We start from the raw sequence: 24,173 nt of genomic DNA on the forward strand, positions 1-24,173 counted from the left end.
CTTATATGTAATTGATATGCAAATGAAACATCTTGTATAGTGACATGTATCTCATCATAGGAGTGCGCTCGGGGGTCACCAGGGGTACCGCGGTACCCCGATTAGCTCAAAGGAAGAAAGATAGAAAAGGTAAAAATATAAATAAAAATGAAGAAAAAGCATAAAAGACTAAAAAACAATAATTTAAGATGCAGTAGCATCATTGGAGGAGGGGAAGGGAGTTGAGTGGTAATTTCCCTCCCCCTGATTCCCTTAAACGACGAGCCTGGATGCAGTGGTACCGTCCCCACACTAGAGGCTCTCTAGTGTGGTGTTGGTGGTACCCCCATTCCTGAAGCTCTGCGCACGCCTCTGTATATCATGTAGAAATTTAACCACGCATATAATGAAATCAGCGCACTTGGCTGATAGTTTAACTGCTCCACTCACCAAATGGTAGACGTTGAAACCGTTTTTAGACCGTGCGCCGTGTACGGTCAAAGAGTAACTATAGCGCGTTTTAGTTCTGCTGTAACTCCTTGATTTCACAATCTGCATATCAATCTCGGGCTTGAACAAACTAGCCACCAAAGCGGCCGTCTCTCGTATTAAACCGATAAAAGTTTTTTTTTTTAGTTAATACAGAAGAAATTGTTTTGGACCTTGCACGAGCGAACTTACGTGATTGAAAAATTAATGTGGATCAATTCATGGGTTTTAAGACGTATTTCAATACTGTAGAATTTCACTGAGGTAAGAACGTCGCAAATTAATTCAACAACTTATATTGAAATTCCTAACGTATATGATACAAAATGGAAGTGAAAAAAATATTTAAAAAAAAAATCAAGGGCTCGGCCGGGATTTGAACCCGGGACCTCTCACACCCAAAGCGAGAATCATACCACTAGACCACCGGGCCCACATACAGAAGCGACACTCATAACAGCAACAGAAAATCAAATCAACAGGTGTGCAAGAAATGCAAATGGCTCAATCATTTACTAAGAGTCAGTCGAAAAACGTCACAGCACACATTCCTGCTCTTAGATTAAGTTATCGGAAGCGTAGGTGTCGGGCCCGGATCTGTGTCCCCGGTGTACCCCTCAGTGAAAGGGGGGGCGGGTAGACACGTCCTTAACGGACACAAAGGACCAATAAACTAAAACAAAACATTGAAAAAACTAGCACTAAGCCTGATTAGCGTTGCAAATATACACTACTGGCCTCTGGGGATAAGCCCTACAGATTTTGTTGCAGGGGGCCCAATATTTATAGATCCGAACCTCCTAGGTGTCTCTACATTTCACCGAGCTGTGCAGAATGTGTCTTTTCATAGCCAATGAGAGCAAGCATAACAAAAGCGGAATTCATGGTATATTTTTGACGATTTTCTGCCAAAGTAGGTTAAAAATCGCATTTTGGCAAATTTTGATTACAATTTATACAAATACAAATACAAATACAAAAGTGACGACCAGCAACAGGCTCTGGGCCCAGCCAGACTGGTCCTAGTCAATTTACAATCCCCAGTGAAGATCAATGGCCCTCTTAAAACTGTCTACTCCTTTGCTCATTACCACCTCTTCCGGTAAGCTGTTCCAAGGTTCCACTACCCTGCTAAAATAATAATGTTTCCTAATATCCATGTTAGCCTGAGATTTAAATAGCTTAAAACAATGACCCCTTGTCCTGTTTTCAGTGCTAAACTTTAGCCCCGTAACATCTTTCGTTTTAATAAATTTAAACAGCTGAATCATGTTCCCTCGGTCTCTTCTTTGCTCAAGACTGTACATTTTTAGCCTTCTAAGCCTGGAATCATAATCTAAGTGGGAAAGTCCACTTATTAGCCTTGTAGCCCGCCTTTGAACCCTTTCCAATACATTAATGTCTTTCTTAAGATAAGGAGACCAAAACTGAACAGCATACTCCAAATGGGGTCTTACCAAACTTCTATATAAGGGCAGAAGAACTTCTTTAGATTTATTTGAAATAGATCTATTGACAAACCCAAGCATCTTATTGGCTTTGTTGCTAGCAATGCTGCACTGTTGGCTAAACTTTAAATCCTGACTTATTAAGACCCCCGGATCAGTAACTTTGTCTGCCTGACTAATGACTGAACCTTGCAAATAATAACTTGTACACTTATTTCCATGCCCTAAATGTAGCACTTGACGTTTCCCAACATTAACAGCCATACCCCATTTATCAGCCCACTCCGTAATATGATCTAGATCCTCTTGCAGCTGATTTGCTTGTTCTTCATTTTCTACAGTCCCCATAACTTTGACATCATCAGCAAAACAATTCATGTTCCCAGAAATATTTTTGTGAATATCGTTCATAAAAACAATGAACAAAACAGGCCCTAACACTGATCCTTGAGGAACCGTGCTTAAAACCTCACTCCAATTAAAATAATTTCCCCTTACAACTACCCTTTGTTTCCTTCCGGTCAGCCAGTTTTTTACCCAAATGAAAGTTTCCCCTCCTATTCCTATATCAGCTAATTTGCTAAGTAGAGCAACATGCGGTACCTTATCGAAAGCTTTTTGAAAATCAATGTAAACAATATCTACAGGCTTCTTATTGTCAAAAGCCATGGTAACTTTGTCATAGAAATGTAATAAATTAGTTGCACAAGATTTACCTTTCCTGAAACCGTACTGAAAACTAGTCAATAGATTATTAGTCTCTAGAAAATTTACTATCTTAATTTTCATCAATGTTTCAAAAATTTTGCAAACCACCGAAGTTAGACTCACAGGTCTATAATTTCTCGCACTCCCTTTAGACCCTTTCTTGAAGAGCGGTGTAATGTTAGCCAGCTTCCAGTCCTCTGGCACTGTCCCCGAATTATAAGAAGCATTGAAAATGTTTGCGATTACATCTGCTAATTCCTCTGCACATTCAACTAAAATTTTCGGATAAATATTATCTGGCCCCGGAGTCTTAGTCTCTCTAATTTTTTTCAAATGAAGTAAAACGTCATCCCTGGAAAATACAAAGTCCTCAAGCTGTACTACAGCTTGTGTCTTGTTGGTGTCAACTGTTGAGATACAGTTATCGTTAAAAACACTCGAAAAAAAAGTTATTAAGAACATTAGCAATATCACTATCGTCCTGAATTAAAATTCCGTGCTCATCAACCAGTGGCCCAATATGACTATTTCGAACTTTCCCCGAATTAGCGTAAGCAAAAAACCTCTTGGGATTCCTGTTTATGTTATCTGCCAGTCTTTGCTCCAACTCTCTTTTCTGAATCCGTACCAAACACTTAAATTTACGCCTTGCTTTACAATATTGGAGCCTATCTGCATTGTGACCTGTTTCTCTAAACCTATGAAAAGCAGCTTGCTTGTACTTTAGAGCGTCTTTAGTTTTCCTGGAGAACCACATTGGCCAAATTTTTGTGTTGACACCCTTTCTCCTAAAAGGAACATGATCCCTAACCGTATTCGCTAGATTTTCCTTAAACTCTGCCCACTGAAGATTCACATTGCTATTGTCCAATCCAGAAGAAAAAACAGCTTTCAACCTCTGCCGAAGTGCCACAAAGTCAGTATTTCTGAAATTGGGCACAAACCTAAAATTCTCTACTTTGTGCATATCAAATTTAATCCCAAACCTAATACTGTTGAGGTCACTATCTCCAATGTGCTCCCCTACACATAACCCCTGAACAGAGCCTTCCATGTCGCAGAAAACTAGATCCAAAATCGCGTCCTGTCGAGTACCCTGAGTTACAATTTGATCTAAGAAACAGTCACCAATTACTTTCAAAAACTCCTCTTCTCTGCTATTACTACGATAAAAATTATTCCAATCAATTCCTGGAAAATTAAAATCTCCCATTATGATGACTGACTCCTTGCTAGAAATATCACTAATAATACTAAACATCTGTTCGTCTTGACCCTGGCTTAAGTTGGGTGGCCTATAAATATTCCCTAAACGTAGTTTTTTGCCCTTATTACTAATCAACTCCAGCCAAATCATATCAATCTCATTTGGTTTATCATTAATTACCAATTCATTGCAAATTAAAGTGTCTCTGACATAAAATAAAACCCCACCACCTCTTTTACCTACTTTATATCTTGTCTAAACAAATTATACCCAGCAATAGATAATAAATCATCATCACTTTCAGTAGCCAATGTCTCGGTAACTCCAATAATATTCAACCTCTCGTCTATAATTATGCTTTTCAATTCTTCCATCTTGTTCCTAATACTACGAGCATTTGTATAAAAAACCTTAAGTAAGCCCATCTTACTTTTATTTAATGCTGCACGATTGTTTGAATCCCAACTGTTAAAATCTTTTCTCTTATTAGCCACCCTAGTTCCGTTTCTACTAAAATCCCAATAGTTAGTACCCTTACGAATTCTGCTCCTTAAACCATGCCCCCCATTCCAACTTAGTTTTTTGATTCTGAAGCCTCTAAAACAAAACCACTAACCATTTTGACCCCTGTAGAGCTCAGATGCAGGCCATCCCTAGCAATCCAATCTCGTTTACATTTACTCCACACATCAATAAACCTGATACTACGCTTAACGCAAATTTCCTTGAGTACCAGGTTCATACACCTAGCCCGTTGGTTTAACCAACTCCTATGCACTCCATACCTGGGAAGCAAACCAACCACTTGGACATTTGCCGAACAGTTGGTTGCTTTGTCCAACAGGGGATTCCATTCCTTTGTAAACTCATCGTTGTTACTATGGCCTACATCGTTAGTTCCCATCCACAAAGTAACTACATCCTCTTTATTAAATATTCCCTTCTTTTCAGCAACCCTATTTACATCTCTCACCCGAGCCCCTGGCAAACAACATCTAGCCACCTTACGTCTAACTCTACCTATTGAGTTTCCCACCTCACGCACCATTGAATCTCCCAAAATTATACCCTTTGTTTCCCAGTCAGTCGCCTCAGCAATAACTTTCCCCTTTACCTCTGGAATTTTCCCATTATCTAACACACAGCTAATGCCCACATCCTTTTTACTAACTTCCTCCTTTAATTCTGGAATATTCCCACTATCTAACACACAGCTAATGCCAACCTCCTTTTTGCTAACTTCCCCCTTTCCCTCTGGAGTGTTTATCCCATCTACACGCCTACAGCCTAATGCTAACTCACCCTCCAAAGTAAGCATCCTAACTCTGATTTCTGAGAGTTCAACACAATTTGGGCAAATGAAATCCTTCTCAGACTCATCCTTCCCCTTAAACAAGCAGAACATCTGACATAGGTCACAAGAAATCCACTTGTCCCCTTTACCACTTTTAACCTCCTTCATTATGCATATAACTCCCATTCTAGCTCAAAATGGTACACTTAAAATGTCAATACAAAAGTACAAAATTGGAGAAATAATGCTAATTATTAGAATTAGAAAGCATTGGAAGTAAAAGATACAAATATTACTAAATCGTAAGACAAGCAGTAAATTAAAATAAACAAGTTACACCCTAAACAGAGCACTCAGGCTTAACAACAAGAAATCAGCACAATTCAGGCTGAGCTACAAAGAATAGAAAAACACTTTAAGAAAGCAAGTAAATCAAAAATAAGACTTAAAAGCACAAAAATTCTTAATTATATGATAAAATACAATAAAAATACTGAAATTAAAGCAGTAAAATAAACAATTACAGTAAAAAATCACTTATCTCAGGAGCAGAAAAATATCACCCCAGCAACACTAGCGCCCTCTAGCGGCGAAAAATTTAGCAGCTTATATCTGCAAAAATAATGGTTTTTTGATATTTATTCTTTCTGCTTTTGTAGAAAGAAGTTCTTTTGTTTGAAAAGGCGAACGAATGGTACCTCGACAGCTTAAACAATGGTGGTGTTATCCATGTCAAAAAAATTTGGCTCGTTTTAAAAAAGTACAATCCGAAAGGGGTCCTCTTAAAATTACGCATCATTCTGATATCAGTGCAATGACCCGGCCGGCACTCAGCCCAGATCTCAATCGAAGTATCATCCGGAGAATTCTCTCACGTGGTGTCTACCAGAATGTAAGGCAGTATTACCAACGACATTCTTCGGTATTACTTCAGTACAAGAGCTCAAACCAGCGATTGAGGAAGCCTGGGACAGACTCACGCCGGAAACCTACCATGATCATCCACGGATAGATCATTAATGGAAAATCGCATATTTGCTGTCATCAGATGAAGTGGAAACATCATACATTTCAAAGAGATTTTATGCTTTCCAAATCATAAATGCAGTGAAATCTCATTACAACGAATGCCAATTCAACGAATTATCCGTTTCAATTAATTAAATTTTCTGCCCCGATTTTTCAGTGTCTTTTTTAGAAAACTTTCCTACTTTCTTTTTTTGAAGAAAGAAGAGGGAACTTCGATACCTACTAAGCTGATAGTTACGAGACATACATTGTAAGGAATCACCTATAAACCTCCTACAAACGCAAGAGCCCCTAAATGCAAATGAAACATCTTGTATAGTGACAAGTATATCATCATAGGTGTGCGCTGGGGGGTCACCAGGGGTACCGCGGTACCCCGATTAGCTCAAAGGAAGAAAGATAGAAAAGGTAAAAATATAAATAAAAATGAAGAAAAAGCATAAAAGACTAAAAAACAATAATTTAAGATGCAGTAGCATCATTGGAGGAGGGGAAGGGAGTTGAGTGGTAATTTCCCTCCCCCTGATTCCCTTAAACGACGAGCCTGGATGCAGTGGTACCGTCACCACACTAGAGGCTCTCTAGTGTGGTGTTGGTGGTACCCCCATTCCTGAAGCTCTGCGCACTCCTCTGTATATCATGTAGAAATTTAACTACGCATATAATGAAATCAGCGCACTTGGCTGATAGTTTAACTGCTCCACTCACCAAATGGTAGACGTTGAAACCGTTTTTAGACCGTGCGCCGTGTACGGTCAAAGAGTAACTATAGCGCGTTTTAGTTCTGCTGTAACTCCTTGATTTCACAATCTGCATATCAATCTCGGGCTTGAACAAACTAGCCGCCAAAGCGGCCGTCTCTCGTATTAAACCCATAAAAGTTTTTTTTTTAGTTAATACAGAAGAAATTGTTTTGGACCTTGCACGAGCGAACTTACGTGATTGAAAAATTAAAGTGGATCAATTCATGGGTTTTAAGACGTATTTCAATACTGTAGAATTTCACTGAGGTAAGAACGTCGCAAATTAATTCAGCAACTTATATTGAAATTCCTAACGTATATGATACAAAATTGAAGTGAAAAAAATATTAAAAAAAAATCAAGGGCTCGGCCGGGATTTGAACCCGGGACCTCTCACACCCAAAGCGAGAATCATACCACTAGACCACCGGGCCCACATACAGAAGCGACACTCATAACAGCAACAGAAAATCAAATCAACAGGTGTGCAAGAAATGCAAATGTCTCAATCATTTACTAAGAGTCAGTCGAAAAACGTCACAGCAAACATTCCTGCTCTTAGATTAAGTTATCGGAAGCGTAGGTGTCGGGCCCGGATCTGTGTCCCCGGTATACCCCTCAGTGAAAGGGGGGGGAGACACGTCCTTAACGGACACAAAGGACCAATAAACTAAAACAAAACATTGAAAAAACTAGCACTAAGCCTGATTAGCGTTGCACATATACACTACTGGCCTCTGGGGATAAGCCCTACAGATTTTGTTGCAGGGGGCCCAATATTTATAGATCCGAACCTCCTAGGTGTCTCTGCATTTCACCGAGCTGTGCAGAATGTGTCTTTTCATAGCCAATGAGAGCAAGCATAACAAAAGCGGAATTCATGGTATATTTTTGACGATTTTCTGCCAAAGTAGGTTAAAAATCGCATTTTGGCAAATTTTGATTACAATTTATACAAATACAAATACAAATACAAAAGTGACGACCAGCAACAGGCTCTGGGCCCAGCTAGACTGGTCCTAGTCAATTTACAATCCCCAGTGAAGATCAATGGCCCTCTTAAAACTGTCTACTCCTTTGCTCATTACCACCTCTTCCGGTAAGCTGTTCGAAGGTTCCACTACCCTGCTAAAATAATAATGTTTCCTAATATCCATGTTAGCCTGAGATTTAAATAGCTTAAAACAATGACCCCTTGTCCTGTTTTCAGTGCTAAACTTTATCCCCGTAACATCTTTCGTTTTAATAAATTTAAACAGCTGAATCATGTCCCCTCGGTCTCTTCTTTGCTCAAGACTGTACATTTTTAGCCTTCTAAGCCTGGAATCATAATCTAAGTGGGAAAGTCCACTTATTAGCCTTGTAGCCCGCCTTTGAACCTTTTCCAATACATTAATGTCTTTCTTAAGATGAGGAGACCAAAACTGAACAGCATACTCCAAATGGGGTCTTACCAAACTTCTATATGAGGGCAGAAGAACTTCTTTAGATTTATTTGAAATAGATCTATTGACAAACCCAAGCATCTTATTGGCTTTGTTGCTAGCAATGCTGCACTGTTGGCTAAACTTTAAATCCTGACTTATTAAGACCCCCAAATCAGTAACTTTGTCTGCCTGACTAATGACTGAACCTTGCAAATAATAACTTGTACACTTATTTCCATGCCCTAAATGTAGCACTTGACGTTTCCCAACATTAACAGCCATACCCCATTTATCAGCCCACTCCGTAATATGATCTAGATCCTCTTGCAGCTGATTTGCTTGTTCTTCATTTTCTACAGTCCCCATAACTTTGACATCATCAGCAAAACAATTCATGTTCCCAGAAATATTTTTGTGAATATCGTTCATAAAGACAATGAACAAAACAGGCCCTAACACTGATCCTTGAGGAACCCCGCTTAAGACCTTACTCCAATTAGAATAATTTCCTCTTACAACTACTCTTTGTTTCCTTCCGGTCAGCCAGTTTTTTACCCAAATGAAAGTTTTCCCTCCTATTCCTATATCAGCTAATTTGCTAAGTAGAGCAACATGCGGTACCTTATCGAAAGCTTTTTGAAAATCAATGTAAACAATATCTACAGGCTTCTTATTGTCAAAAGCCATGGTAACTTTGTCATTGAAATGTAATAAATTAGTTGCACAAGATTTAATTTTCCTGAAACCGTACTGAAAACTAGTCAATAGATTATTAGTCTCTAGAAAATTTACTATCTTAATTTTCATCAATGTTTCAAAAATTTTGCAAACCACCGAAGTTAGACTCACAGGTCTATAATTTCTCGCACTCCCTTTAGACCCTTTCTTGAAGAGCGGTGTAATGTTAGCCAGCTTCCAGTCCTCTGGCACTGTCCCCGAATTATAAGAAGCATTGAAAATGTTTGCGATTACATCTGCTAATTCCTCTGCACATTCAACTAAAATTTTCGGATAAATATTATCTGGCCCCGGAGTCTTAGTCTCTCTAATTTTTTTCAAATGAAGTAAAACGTCATCCCTGGAAAATACAAAGTCCTCAAGCTGTACTACGGCTTGTGTCTTGTTGGTGTCAACTGTTGAGATACAGTTATCGTTAAAAACACTCGAAAAAAAAGTTATTAAGAACATTAGCAATATCACTATCGTCCTGAATTAAAATTCCGTGCGCATCAACCAGTGGCCCAATATGACTATTTCGAACTTTCCCCGAATTAGCGTAAGCAAAAAACCTCTTGGGATTCCTGTTTATGTTACCTGCCAGTCTTTGCTCCAACTCTCTTTTCTGAATCCGTACCAAACACTTAAATTTACGCCTTGCTTTACAATATTGGAGCCTATCTGCATTGTGACCTGTTTCTCTAAACCTATGAAAAGCAGCTTGCTTGTACTTTAGAGCGTCTTTAGTTTTCCTGGAGAACCACATTGGCCAAATTTTTGTGTTGACACCCTTTCTCCTAAAAGGAACATGATCCCTAACCGTATTCGCTAGATTTTCCTTAAACTCTGCCCACTGAAGATTCACATTGCTATTGTCCAATCCAGAAGAAAAAACTGCTTTCAACCTCTGCCGAAGTGCCACAAAGTCAGTATTTCTGAAATTGGGCACAAACCTAAAATTCTCTACTTTGTGCATATCAAATTTAATCCCAAACCTAATACTGTTGTGGTCACTATCTCCAATGTGTTCCCCTACACATAACCCCTGAACAGAGCCTTCCATGTCGCAGAAAACTAGATCCAAAATCGCGTCCTGTCGAGTACCCTGAGTTACAATTTGATCTAAGAAACAGTCACCAATTACTTTCAAAAACTCCTCTTCTCTGCTATTACTACGGTAAAAATTATTCCAATCAATTCCTGGAAAATTAAAATCTCCCATTATGATGACTGACCCCTTGCTAGAAATATCACTAATAATACTAAACATCTGTTCGTCTTGACCCTGGCTTAAGTTGGGTGGCCTATAAATATTCCCTAAACGTAGTTTTTTTGCCCTTATTACTAATCAACTCCAGCCAAATCATATCAATCTCATTTGGTTTATCATTAATTACCAATTCATTGCAAATTAAAGTGTCTCTGACATAAAATAAAACCCCACCACCTCTTTTACCTACTTTATATCTTGTCTAAACAAATTATACCCAGCAATAGATAATAAATCATCATCACTTTCAGTAGCCAATGTCTCGGTAACTCCAATAATATTCAACCTCTCGTCTATAATTATGCTTTTCAATTCTTCCATCTTGTTCCTAATACTACGAGCATTTGTATAAAAAACCTTAAGTAAGCCCATCTTACTTTTATTTAATGCTGCACGATTGTTTGAATCCCAACTGTTAAAATCTTTTCTCTTATTAGCCACCCTAGTTCCGTTTCTACTAAAATCCCAATAGTTAGTACCCTTACGAATTCTGCTCCTTAAACCATGCCCCCCATTCCAACTTAGTTTTTTGATTCTGAAGCCTCTAAAACAAAACCACTAACCATTTTGACCCCTGTAGAGCTCAGATGCAGGCCATCCCTAGCAATCCAATCTCGTTTACATTTACTCCACACATCAATAAACCTGATGCTACGCTTAACGCAAATTTCCTTGAGTACCAGGTTCATACACCTAGCCCGTTGGTTTAACCAACTCCTATGCACTCCATACCTGGGAAGCAAACCAACCACTTGGACATTTGCCGAACAGTTGGTTGCTTTGTCCAACAGGGGATCCCATTCCTTTGTAAACTCATCGTTGTTACTATGGCCTACATCGTTAGTTCCCATCCACAAAGTAACTACATCCTCTTTATTAAATATCCCCTTCTTTTCAGCAACCCTATTTACATCTCTCACCCGAGCCCCTGGCAAACAACATGTAGCCACCTTACGTCTAACTCTACCTATTGAGTTTCCCACCTCACGCACCATTGAATCTCCCAAAATTATACCCTTTGTTTCCCAGTCAGTCGCCTCAGCAATAACTTTCCCCTTTACCTCTGGAATTTTCCCATTATCTAACACACAGCTAATGCCCTCATCCTTTTTACTAACTTCCTCCATTAATTCTGGAATATTCCCACTATCTAACACACAGCTAATGCCAACCTCCTTTTTGCTAACTTCCCCCTTTCCCTCTGGAGTGTTTATCCCATCTACACGCCTACAGCCTAATGCTAACTCACCCTCCAAAGTAAGCATCCTAACTCTGATTTCTGAGAGTTCAACACAATTTGTGCAAATGAAATCCTTCTCAGACTCATCCTTCCCCTTAAACAAGCAGAACATCTGACATAGGTCACAAGAAATCCACTTGTCCCCTTTACCACTTTTAACCTCCTTCATTATGCATATAACTCCCATTCTAGCTCAAAATGGTACACTTAAAATGTCAATACAAAAGTACAAAATTGGAGAAATAATGCTAATTATTAGAATTAGAAAGCATTGGAAGTAAAAGATACAAATATTACTAAATCGTAAGACAAGCAGTAAATTAAAATAAACAAGTTACACCCTAAACAGAGCACTCAGGCTTAACAACAAGAAATCAGCACAATTCAGGCTTAGCTACAAAGAATAGAAAAACACTTTAAGAAAGCAAGTAAATCAAAAATAAGACTTAAAAGCACAAAAATACTTAATTATATGATAAAATACAATAAAAATACTGAAATTAAAGCAGTAAAATAAACAATTACAGTAAAAAATCACTTATCTCAGGAGCAGAAAAATATCATCCCAGCAACACTAGCGCCCTCTAGCGGCGAAAAATTTAGCAGCTTATATCTGCAAAAATAATGGTTTTTTGATATTTATTCTTTCTGCTTTTGTAGAAAGAAGTTCTTTTGTTTGAAAAGGCGAACGAATGGTACCTCGACAGCTTAAACAATGGTGGTGTTATCCATGTCAAAAAAATTTGGCTCGTTTTAAAAAAGTACAATCCGAAAGGGGTCCTCTTAAAATTACGCATCATTCTGATATCAGTGCAATGACCCGGCCGGCACTCAGCCCAGATCTCAATCGAAGTATCATCCGGAGAATTCTGTCACGTGGTGTCTACCAGAATGTAAGGCAGTATTACCAACGACATTCTTCGGTATTACTCAGTACAAGAGCTCAAACCAGCGATTGAGGAAGCCTGGGACAGACTCACGCCGGAAACCTACCATGATCATCCACGGATAGATCATTAATGGAAAATCGCATATTTGCTGTCATCAGATGAAGTGGAAACATCATACATTTCAAAGAGATTTTATGCTTTCCAAATCATAAATGCAGTGAAATCTCATTACAACGAATGCCAATTCAACGAATTATCCGTTTCAATTAATTAAATTTTCTGCCCCGATTTTTCAGTGTCTTTTTTAGAAAACTTTCCTACTTTCTTTTTTTGAAGAAAGAAGAGGGAACTTCGATACCTACTAAGCTGATAGTTACGAGCAGTGGCGGCGCGAGAGCAAAAGTAGATGTCGGCGATGCAGTTTTGCGAGGCCCTTTTAATCATAAAATATTCTCAGACAAATAATTGAATTCATGGAATTAATTTTTGTACTAACTATTCGCAACTCCAGCGCTCGAATGCGCTACCTTGCGGTGATTTACAAAACTGCCGAAAAAACTAAAACATTGCCACATTGCGTTCCATGTGTGTCTGTTGACGTAAACACAGGCAGTTTAGGGGTATTTATTAACGCATTGGATGTGTCTTAGATTGCTTTCAGCAACAGAAATTGTTTCGTCCTTTAATGGTATTCTCAATGTTCTCAAAATAATGTTAGTTTTCATTATTTCCCTCTAAAAAGTGTGATGATTGTCGTAAATGGCGAAAGCGTAAAACAAGAAAACTCTGGGTTAACAAACTTCGCATTTGCTCTGTTCGATGCATTTTTCTTTTTTTTGAAAGAGGATAACGGTATACCAGGTTAATTTTTTTTTTTTAATTTGTGTGAATTTCTAAGAATATGCGTTTTTTTATCTTAAGTTCGAAAGAAGGATTTGATAACATTAGCAGAAAAATTAGAGCTTTCATCTCCGCCTAGTTTAAAAATAATTAATTTAACCAACCTTATTTTACTGCAGCATTTAGTTGGAATGGGCAGTATGCAAAATATTTTCTTGAATATATTATCGTAGAACGAAATGAAAAATGTTTAACTCTGAGAAGATTCCTCGCCAAAATAGTGGGATTATAGTTTAGGGTTATAGTTTTAGTATTGTGCGAGCAAAGAACATTTGGCGAGGGATTTCGCATGTCAGTTAAACCATACTTATTTTTTATCGTGAGTGGAATAAAATGGTAGAAAGATTACAGAATTCGATAAGTTTAAAGAATTAATGGTAGATCAATTAAAAAGAAAACTACCACCATATATCCGTGAGAATTTCGTGGATGATTTGCATAACATGACAGAATTAAATCATAATTCAGAAATATGAAATATACGAAACAGAAAAATTTTTAATTAACTGATTCGGCAATTTGAAAAAAATAACTCAGCTACAAATGCAAAACAATAAGCGCTAGTCAAGCAAGGCAAAGAAGTATCATCTTCTTTTGATAATAATTTGTAATGTCATACAATTAGATTATCTAGCATTAATTGTTATTCTTGTCAGGCTACAATTATTATTTAGTTTTATCAAGAATTGATAAGTATCGACTTCAACATCGTGGAAATGGCTGCTTAGAACTACGAACTACGTAATTTGCTTTAATTTTTGACGTTTAGTAATGCTTCTTGAATTCTCATTTCTTTCTACGTGGGCCAGAATATCAATAAGATTTTGAAGATAAATTTAAAAAGAATAAAGCGAAAACATCATGCATACGGACAAAATTTACTAGGCTTATTAGCATTTTCTTTGTTACCACGTGCGTTTGTTTTACCTTTTTCGTCCGCCATTAGAAAGTGGCAACAGTGCCCCCTATAGTTCGTTGGAATTGCGAACTGGCCCTAAGGTTCCCAATTCATTTAATTGCCAGGACAAAAACATTTCGTGATTAGTAGTGCAGTCAAAAAAAAGTTTTTTTGGTGGGGGGGGGGGAGGAGGCGGCACATTGACCGGGAAAAAAATTACCTGATAGAAAAGGGGGTCCTGGGGTTCTCTCCCGGAAAAAAAATTTAAATTTATACTTTAAAAACGCCATTTTAGGCTTTCTTTGTAGATGTTAAAGGAAAAAAGGTACAGGGGGTCTCGGTGGAAATTTCTAGAAATTGAAGCCTTAAAAACGCAGTTATAGGCCATATTTATTGACTTTAGGGTCAGACTATTCCAGATCGATTCTTTAAAAAAAAAAAATCAATCTCCTGCAAATTCTCGAAATTGAAGTTTTAAAAACGTAATTTTAGACAAACTTTGAAGATTTTACGGGAAGGAAGGGAGCTCTTCCCTCGAAGAATTTTGAAAATTATGGTACTAAAAACTTTAGCAATATTTTATATTCAGGAGTTATTCCACTTAAACTTTTTGTTAATGTAGTTTAAAAAGCCTAATTGTTTGCGATATAAAAGAAAGGCGGTATGGGGACTCTTGCCCGAATATTTTCTGAAATTCAGTCCTGGGTCACAACAGAATTGGGCCAAACATTTGCTAAGGCTGGGCTCTGTGCAGTCTTCCCATCATCACACTATTTTGATTACTTTTGCGTTTGTTGCATTTAATAAGAGCTTCAATCAAAAACAAATATCTTAAAACTTCTGAGAATTTTGCGAGGCCCTATCTGCGCGAGGCCGTCGGCAGTTGCCGACGTCGCCGACGCCTAGCGCCGCCACTGGTTACGAGACATACATTGTAAGGAATCACCTATAAACCTCCTACAAACGCAAGAGCCCCTAAATGCAAATGAAACATCTTGTATAGTGACAAGTATATCATCATAGGAGTGCGCTGGGGGGTCACGAGGGGTACCGCGGTACCCCCATTAGCTCAAAGGAAGAAAGATAGAAAAGGTAAAAATATAAATAAAAATGAAGAAAAAGCATAAAAGACTAAAAAACAATAATTTAAGATGCAGTAGCATCATTGGAGGAGGGGAAGGTAGTTGAGTGGTAATTTCCCTCCCCCTGATTCCCTTAAACGACGAGCCTGGATGCAGTGGTACCGTCACCACACTAGAGGCTCTCTAGTGTGGTGTTGGTGGTACCCCCATTCCTGAAGCTCTGCGCACGCCTCTGTATATCATGTAGAAATTTAACCACGCATATAATGAAATCAGCGCACTTGGCTGATAGTTTAACTGCTCCACTCACCAAATGGTAGACGTTGAAACCGTTTTTAGACCGTGCGCCGTGTACGGTCAAGGAGTAACCATAGCGCGTTTTAGTTCCGCTGTAACTCCTAGATTTCATCCTGCATATCAATCTCGGGCTTGATCAAACTAGCCACCAGAGCGGCCGTCTCTCGTATTAAACCGATAAAAGATTTTTTTTTAGTTAATACAGGAGGAATTGTTTTTGATCTTGCACGAGCGAATTTACGTGATTGAAAAATTAAAGTGGATCGATTCATGGGCTTTAAGACGTATTTCAATACAGTAGAATTTCACTGAGGTAAGAACGTCTCAAATTAATTCAACAACTTATATTGAAATTCCTAACGTATATGATACAAAATTGAAGTGAAAAAAATATTTAAAAAAAAAATCAAGGGCTCGGCCGGGATTTGAACCCGGGACCTCTCACACCCAAAGCGAGAATCATACCACTAGACCACCGGGCCAACATACAGAAGCGACACTCATAACAGCAACAGAAAATCAAATCAACAGGTGTGCAAGAAATGCAAATGTCTCAATCATTTACTAAGAGTCAGTCGAAAAACGTCACAGCACACATTCCTGCTCTTAGATTAAGTTATCGGAAGCGTAGGTGTCGGGCCCGGATCTGTGTCCCCGGTATACCCCGCAGTGAAAGGGGGGGGGGACACGTCCTTAAAGGCCCCAAAGGACCAATAAACTAAAACAAAACATTGAAAAAACTAGCACTAAGCCTGATTAGCGTTGCAAATATAAACTACTGGCCTCTGGGGATAAGCCCTACAGATTTTGTTGCAGGGGGCCCAATATTTATAGATAGGAACCTCCTAGGTGTCTCTACATTTCACCGAGCTGTGCAGAATGTGTCTTTCCATAGCCAATGAGAGCAAGCATAACAAAAGCGAAATTCATGGTATATTTTTGACGATTTGCTGCCAAAGTAGGTTAAAAATCGCATTTTGGCAAATTTTGACTACAATTTAGCAGCTTATATCTGCAAAAATAATGGTTTTTTGATATTTATTCTTTCTGCTTTTGTAGAAAGAAGTTCTTTTGTTTGAAAAGGCGAGCGAATGGTACCTCGATAGCTTAAACAATGGTGGTGTTATCCATGTCAAAAAAATTTGGCTCGTTTTAAAAAAGTACAATCCGAAAGGGGTCCTCTTAAAATTACGCATCAGTCTGATATCAGTGCAATGAACCGGCCAGCAATCAGTCCAGATCTCAATCGAAATAATATCTGGAGAATTCTGTCATGTAGTGTCTACCAGAATGTAAGGCAGTATTACCAACGATATTCTTCGGTATTACTCAGTACAAGAGCTCAAACCAGCGATTGAAGAAGCCTGGGACAGACTCACGCCGGAAACCTACCATGATCATCCACTGATAGAACATCAATGGAAAATCGCATATACGCTCTCATCAGATACAATGGAAACACCATACACTTCAAAAAGATTTTTATGCTTTCTAAAACGTAAATACAGTGAAATCTTATTACAACGAATGCGAATTCAACGAATTATCCGCTTCAACTAATTAAATTTTCTGCCCCGATTTTTCAGTGTCTTTTTTAGAAAACTTTCCTACTTTCTTTTTTTGAAGAAAGAAGAGGGAACTTCGATACCTACTAAGCTGCTAGTTACGAGACATACATTGTAAGGAATCACCTATAAACCTAATACAAACGGAAGAGCCCCTAACTAGCTCTTTACATCCTAAAAGAGGATCTTTTGCTTATATATAATTGATATGCAAATGAAACATCTTGTATAGTGAAATGTATATCATCATAGGAGTGCTCTCGGGGGTCACCAGGGGTACCGCGGTACCCCCATTAGCTCAAAGGAAAAAGATAGAAAAGGTAAAAATATAAATAAAAATGAAGAAAAAGCATAAAAGACTAAAAAACAATAATTTAAGATGCAGTAGCATCATTGGAAGAGGGGAAGGGAGTTGAGTGGTAATTTCCCTCCCCCTGATTCCCTTAAACGACGCTCCTGGATGCAGTGGTACCGTCACCACACTAGAGGCTCTCTAGTGTGGTGTTGGTGGTACCCCCATTCCTGAAGCTCTGCGCACGCCTCTGTATGTCATGTAGAAATTTAACCACGCATATAATGAAATCAGCGCACTTGGCTGATAGTTTAACTGCTCCACTCACCAAATGGTGGACGTTGAAACCATTTTTAGACCGTGCGCCGTGTACGGTCAAAGAGTAACCATAGCGCGTTTTAGTTCCGCTGTAACTCCTAGATTTCATCCTGCATATCAATCTCGGGCTTGATCAAACTAGCCACCAGAGCGGCCGTCTCTCGTATTAAACCGATAAAAGATTTTTTTTTTAGTTAATACAGGAGGAATTGTTTTTGATCTTGCACGAGCGAATTTACGTGATTGAAAAATTAAAGTGGATCGATTCATGGGCTTTAAGACGTATTTCAATACAGTAGAATTTCACTGAGGTAAGAACGTTGCAGATTAATTCAACAACATACATTGAAATTCCTTACTATGTGATACAAAATTGAAGTGTAAAAAATATTTTAAAAAAAAATCTAGGGCTCGGCCGGATTTGAACCCGGGACCTCTCACACCCAAAGCGAGAATCATACCACTAGACCACCGGGCCCGCTAACAGAAGAGACACTCATAACAGCAATGGAATATCAAATCAACAGGTGTGAAAAGAAATGCAAATGTCTCAACCATTTACTAAGAGTCAGTGAAAAAAAAGTCACAACAAACATTCCTACTCTCAGATTAAGCTGTTGGAAGCTTAGGTGTCGGGCCCGGATCTGAGTTCCCGCCATACCCCGCAGTGAAAGGGGGTGCAACATCCTTAAGGGACCCAAAGGACCAATAAATTAAAACAAAACATTGAAAAAACTAGCACTAAGTCTCATTAACGTTGCAAATATACACTACTTGCGTCTGGGGATGAGCCCTACAGATTTTGTTGTAGGAGGGGGTCCATTATTTATAGATCCGAGCCTCCTAGGTGTCTCGACATTTCACCGAGTTGTGCAGAAAGCGTCTCTTTATAGCCAATGAGAGCAGGCATATCGACCTAATAATTTACTAAGAATGTTTTATAATTACTTTAAACATCTTTCTTAAATTAGCAGACGTTTGTGATCAACAGCAGTAATTCAAAAATCGAGTTTTTTAGATGTACTTTTTATTGAGTCTACATCTCGTGGTGCGATACACTAATTCAATGCGAAATAAGGAAACAAAAAGGGAAATAAATGCCTGTATTTGGTGAAAAAATTTAAAAAAATGTTGTAAATGCAATGTACCACGTTAATCTTAGCGATTTGTTTCCTGATTTTAACATTAGAACTGTTGTTCAGAACCCTGCTATGACTTTAGATCATACATTCACTAATATTTGAATATGAATTTTGTTGAAGAAAACAAGTTAGTGAAGCGGTTTTTTGATTTTTTTTTCTGGCCCATGGGGATTGGAACTCATGAATTTTACGTAACTAGTACGACACTCTACTTAAACCCATTGGTCTTGGGTCTTGGCTTTCTGACGCTGTACAACGGCTAAACTTTTCGGATAAATCAGGTTAGTTGCATAACAAAAGCTGAATGCATATATTTTTCACGATTTGCTGCAGGGGGCCCAATATTTATAGATCCGAACCTCCTAGGTGTCTCTACATTTCACCGAGCTGTGCAGAATGTGTCTTTTCATAGCCAATGAGAGCAAGCATAACAAAAGCGGAATTCATGGTATATTTTTGACGATTTGCTGCCAAAGTAGGTTAAAAATCGCAATTTGGCAAATTTTGACTACAATTTAGCAGTTTATATCTGCAAAAATAATGGTTTTCTGATATTTATTCTTTCTGCTTTTGTAGAAAGAAGTTCTTTTGATTGAAAAGGCGAGCGAATGGTACCTCGATAGCTTAAACAATGGTGGTGTTATCCATGTCAAAAAAATTTGGCTCGTTTTAAAAAAGTACAATCTGAAAGGGGTTTTCTTAAAATTACGCATCAGTCTGATATCAGTGTGACGAACTGGCCGGAACTGAGCCCAGATCTCAATTTTCGTGAATATCAGTGATACCTTCTCAAAAGTATTGAAAAAGGTTGTACATAGTAAGTTAACTAACTTTCCGAAACTTACAGTTTATTCTCAGCTATTTACGGTGACTGATGACCAAAAACCATTTTCGATTTCCTCAATTTGTTACTGACCCCTGAAGCAAAAGTGTGTTTTTTATAAATTTTTATCGGAAATTGACAGCTGGAGCATACTTATTATGTGATAAAAGTTACGAAGCAATTGGTCTTTCATTTCTTGGGAAATCCTTAAAAATGTGATATTTTGAAAGTGACCATTACTTTTGGTCACATAATGTATATTGAAATTCCTTACATATCTATATATATAAAAATGGACTTTGGTAAATTTGTTCCCTATGATCTCAGAAACTACCCGGCAGATTTGGCTGAAACTTTCACCGTTTGTTCTTTTTGTTACTGGGGAGGTTTGTGGACCAGTTCGATAAAAATCCGATTGATAGTTCCTTTTTTATTCTAATTTGTCCAAATTTTTGCATAAATGCCCCAATATGACGGTTAAAAAATACATGCACATATTAAAATTATGTGTCCATCGAAAGCGCTTATTTTTCTGCTGAAGATGGCATCTGTTAGAAAGTTCTAAGTTGTATGAAAAACGAGTTAAGGGCTTTTTTTGTTCCATGTTCCAAGGCTTTCATCAACCCAATTCATTATTTGGTGTATCATCTCAACTCCCAGTTCATAGTTAGAATTGTTGAATGTTTTTGTGTTTCGTCTGACTGTTTGAGGCTTTTCTCAAGTCAAATCTTAAAGTAACGTTTTTTTCCCAAGATTGGCTAATAATAACCATAGATTTGGTTGATTATTTTCCATTTAAACGGAACTTTAGTGTAATTAATGGTTTTTTTTTTATTATTTGTGCTGATTGGATTTTTTAATCATTATCCAATCTAACAGCAGAAGCCTCGTCAAAATTTATGCAGAAAGATTTCAGTAGCGGATGCATTTGGCAGTTTTTTCAACTGTCACGGTTTTTGAAGGTCAAAGACTACGTAATAATGTTTGTCGGCTTTCACCATGTAAACAAAATATCGTCAATCAAAGAATCTTTAAAAACTTTTTTTACTGTAAAATAATCCAGCAACTAAATTAGGCAAATCCATAAACAGCACAAAACTTCCATTAATGTGACTTTGTGCACAAATTCAAACCATCACCAAATTTTACTACTTGTTTTGGAAACATTACGGATGAAATTGTTTAGCGCCATTTCATGGTGACCAAAAGTATCTTAGCATATGGCGACACTATCTCTTTAACAAAAATTAGTAACATACCGTTTTACCAAGTAAGGAGGGGGAGCATTATCCAAGGTATCCCAAAACGATTCCCGCAAATTCGGTAATATTTTAAACCGCACCAAGAACCCACAATAATTAAGATTTTCCAAAATAACTAAAGCAAGTTTAAGGGGATCACGGGCGCGCGGCTACATTTTTTTAAACGGTTCGTTCTTCAATAGACATACAGAGAAGGTAAGACTCAATGTAAAAAAAAATAAGTATTAACTGATAAATCTTTTTAAACATGTGAAGTTTAATTTCATCTTTCGGAAATTCTTCAAATTTGTATACGCGTAAATTTCGTGTTTTCGTTTCTAAATGAATACTATTTTGCTCTTTTTACTTACTGCTACTTTAGTTTTATGAGTAAGGAAGAAGCTAGATTTTAAGTCACGTCAAAAAGGTGTGTTTTAAGTTCTTTCTCTTAAAACAGAAAACAAATGCAAGTAACGATTGTTTCTGATGATTATTGCTAACCCAGGCAACGCCGGGTATTTTTGCTAGTATAATACAAAATTGAAGTGAAAAAAAAATCAAGGGCTCGGCCGGGATTTGAACCCGGGACCTCTCACACCCAAAGCGAGAATCATACCACTAGACCACCGGGCCCACATGCAGAAACGAAACTCATAACAGCAGTGAAATATCAAATCAACAGGTGTGAAAAGAAATGCAAATGGCTCAATCATTTACTGAGAGTCAATAGAAAAAAGACACAACACACGCGTCTAGGTTTAACGGAAACATAAGTGTCTCAACCGAGTTTTGCAGAATTTCACTATCCTTTTGTGTCTTGAAAATCACTCAAGGATTCCTAGAAACTTGTATTTTTTTTATTACTATATATATTTTTTTTACATTTTTTTTTTTTTTTTTTACTGCAAAACGGTCAAATTAGGCACTTAAAAATTAGATTTGAGTTAAGTGTCTAATGAGTATTTTCCGCTGATAAAATATCAATCGTGGATTAAAAAGCCATTTTACTCTCAAAGTATGACCTTCAATATGTCAGCTTTATAAAGCGACTCTTTTATTGGCATGACAAATGATCCTTTCTTGCACAAGAAATTAAAAATAATATACCATCCAGTGAAATTCTGGTGCAATTTCGAAGATGAATGTCCTCAATTGTCACGAAATTTCTAGTTGACATTTTTACTACTTGCAACTAAATTTATGTTTTCAACCTATCTGTCTACAAAAACTAAGTATCACCCGACATGGTGCTAAACCTGATCTGAGAATGCAACTTTTTTCCTGAAAGCGCGTTGTATATATCTGTTATAGTAAAAATAGGAACTACTCATATCATTCAAATAAAAACTTTAAAATTTTCTTTTAAACGAGTTGTAGATAGTACTCACAGAAAATCCAGTTAATTTTTAAATTAGTGTATTAAGTCGAAATATTTTTTTTCAACCAAAAAAGCGCTTTTATTGAAAATAAACCATTCCTAGAATACAACATACCATGTCTTGCCTTCAATCCTCGAGTTGAACCGTACCATTGCTTCGGTCACTCGTCTGGTCTAATTCTATATTAGCTACCAGTTTGTTTGGCACTCTTGGCTTCCTTAAGAAGTTTTCCATCTCCAACTCAGTCACTTTCCTATGCCGAGCTGATGAGTGCTAAAAAGCACGAAACTGCGGTCCTCGGATAGAAATGGCTGGCGGTGGCTAATGGGCGGTAATTTACTGCACGTTATTCAGGATAACGTAAGGGCTTCCACGAAGAAAGTAAATATTCGAAGGGGTTCCACTTATCGAACAAATTAAGAAACACTGCAAATAAAGTAAGGTTAATGCGAGATAAAATAACAACAGTTGAAATGTATGACTATGTGCCTGTATTTAGTTAAAATACTTTTAAAAGGTTGTACTACGATGTACCCTGTTAAAGTTAATGTTTTGTTTCCTGGATTGAGTTTGGACTGTACAGTCACGGAAACATGACTTGGAACTGTGCTGATGAAAACAAGTCACTAAAGCGGCATTTTTTTAGCCCATTGGGATTCCAACTCATGAACTTCAAAATAATGGTACGACGTTCTAACTAGCTAAACCTGTACTGCCCAAAAGCGTAGTGGCAACAGTTGGAAATGACGCAATGGATATTCGGAACTCCAGCGCTCGAATACGCTACCTTGCGGTGATTTACAAAACTGCAAATGAAACTAAAACAATGCCACGTTGCGTTCCACGTGTGTCTGTTGACGTAAACACAGGCAGTTTGTTCTGAGTATTTATTAACGCAATCGATGTGTCTTAGTTTGCTTTCAGCTACAGAAATTAACTCGTCCCTTAGTAGTATTCTCGAGCTTCTCAAAATAATGTTAGTTTTCCTTATTTCTTTCAAAACAGTATTAAATGGTGGAAGCATAAACAAGAAAACTCTGGATTAACAAAATTGGATAACGTTATACCAGGTAAAAATTTTTATTGTTTTGTATGAATTTGTAAGAATATGAGTTTTTTTTTAATCTTAAATTAATTTAACTAATCATATTTTACAGCAGCATTTAGTTGGAATGGACAGTATGCATATGTTCTTGAATTTATTATCGTAGAACAAAATGAAAAATGTTTAACCGAGAAAGAATTTACTTTATTCCTTTTATTCTCAGCTGAAAGGTTTCGCCAAATTTGTTTAGGGTTATAGTGTTAGTATAGTGCGAGCAAAGTAGCCTTGGCGAGATTTCGCGTTTTTAGTTAAACCATTTTTAATTTTTATCATGAGTGAAATAAAATGATAGTAAGATTACAGAATTCGATAAGTAAAAATAAATAATGGTCAATCAACTGAAAAGAAAACAAGCACCATATATAAACTGTGAGTACACATTTTATTTATTTTGTTCTGAGTGAATTTGAATAAATATCAGTTTTTCAATTCGATGAAAAAAAAACGAACTTAACAACATTGACTGGACACTTTTCCTTAACCTAATTCCACATAAATGATTTAAATAACCTTTGTTACTACAGTATCCTACTGAAATAGACAGTATGCAAATAAATTTTCTTGAAAATATTTATCGCAGAACAGATTGAAAAATCCAGAAAGAACGTTAAGAATTTGAACAATAAAAAATAAAAGTTCGCCAAAAATCTGTTTATAGCGTTATGGTTTTAAAATTGTGTGAAAGAATAA

General features: G+C 37.4%; 4 non-coding genes across 4 annotated transcripts; all 4 read right to left on the bottom strand.

The window, feature by feature from the left end:
* Window positions 1-829: 829 nt before the first annotated feature.
* Window positions 830-901, bottom strand: Trnap-ugg (transfer RNA proline (anticodon UGG)). The gene has a single exon. It is a non-coding gene; the product is annotated as a tRNA-Pro (tRNA).
* Window positions 902-7,259: 6,358 nt separating this feature from the next.
* Trnap-ugg (transfer RNA proline (anticodon UGG)) lies at window positions 7,260-7,331 on the bottom strand. Its single transcript has one exon. It is a non-coding gene; the product is annotated as a tRNA-Pro (tRNA).
* An 8,697-nt stretch (window positions 7,332-16,028) lies between these two features.
* On the bottom strand, window positions 16,029-16,100 carry Trnap-ugg (transfer RNA proline (anticodon UGG)). Its single transcript has one exon. It is a non-coding gene; the product is annotated as a tRNA-Pro (tRNA).
* Window positions 16,101-21,560: 5,460 nt separating this feature from the next.
* Window positions 21,561-21,632, bottom strand: Trnap-ugg (transfer RNA proline (anticodon UGG)). Its single transcript has one exon. It is a non-coding gene; the product is annotated as a tRNA-Pro (tRNA).
* Window positions 21,633-24,173: the final 2,541 nt, after the last annotated feature.

Source organism: Uloborus diversus, chromosome 9 (genome assembly GCF_026930045.1).
Source record: "Uloborus diversus isolate 005 chromosome 9, Udiv.v.3.1, whole genome shotgun sequence".
In the NCBI taxonomy this organism is placed as follows: Eukaryota; Metazoa; Arthropoda; class Arachnida; order Araneae; family Uloboridae; genus Uloborus; species Uloborus diversus.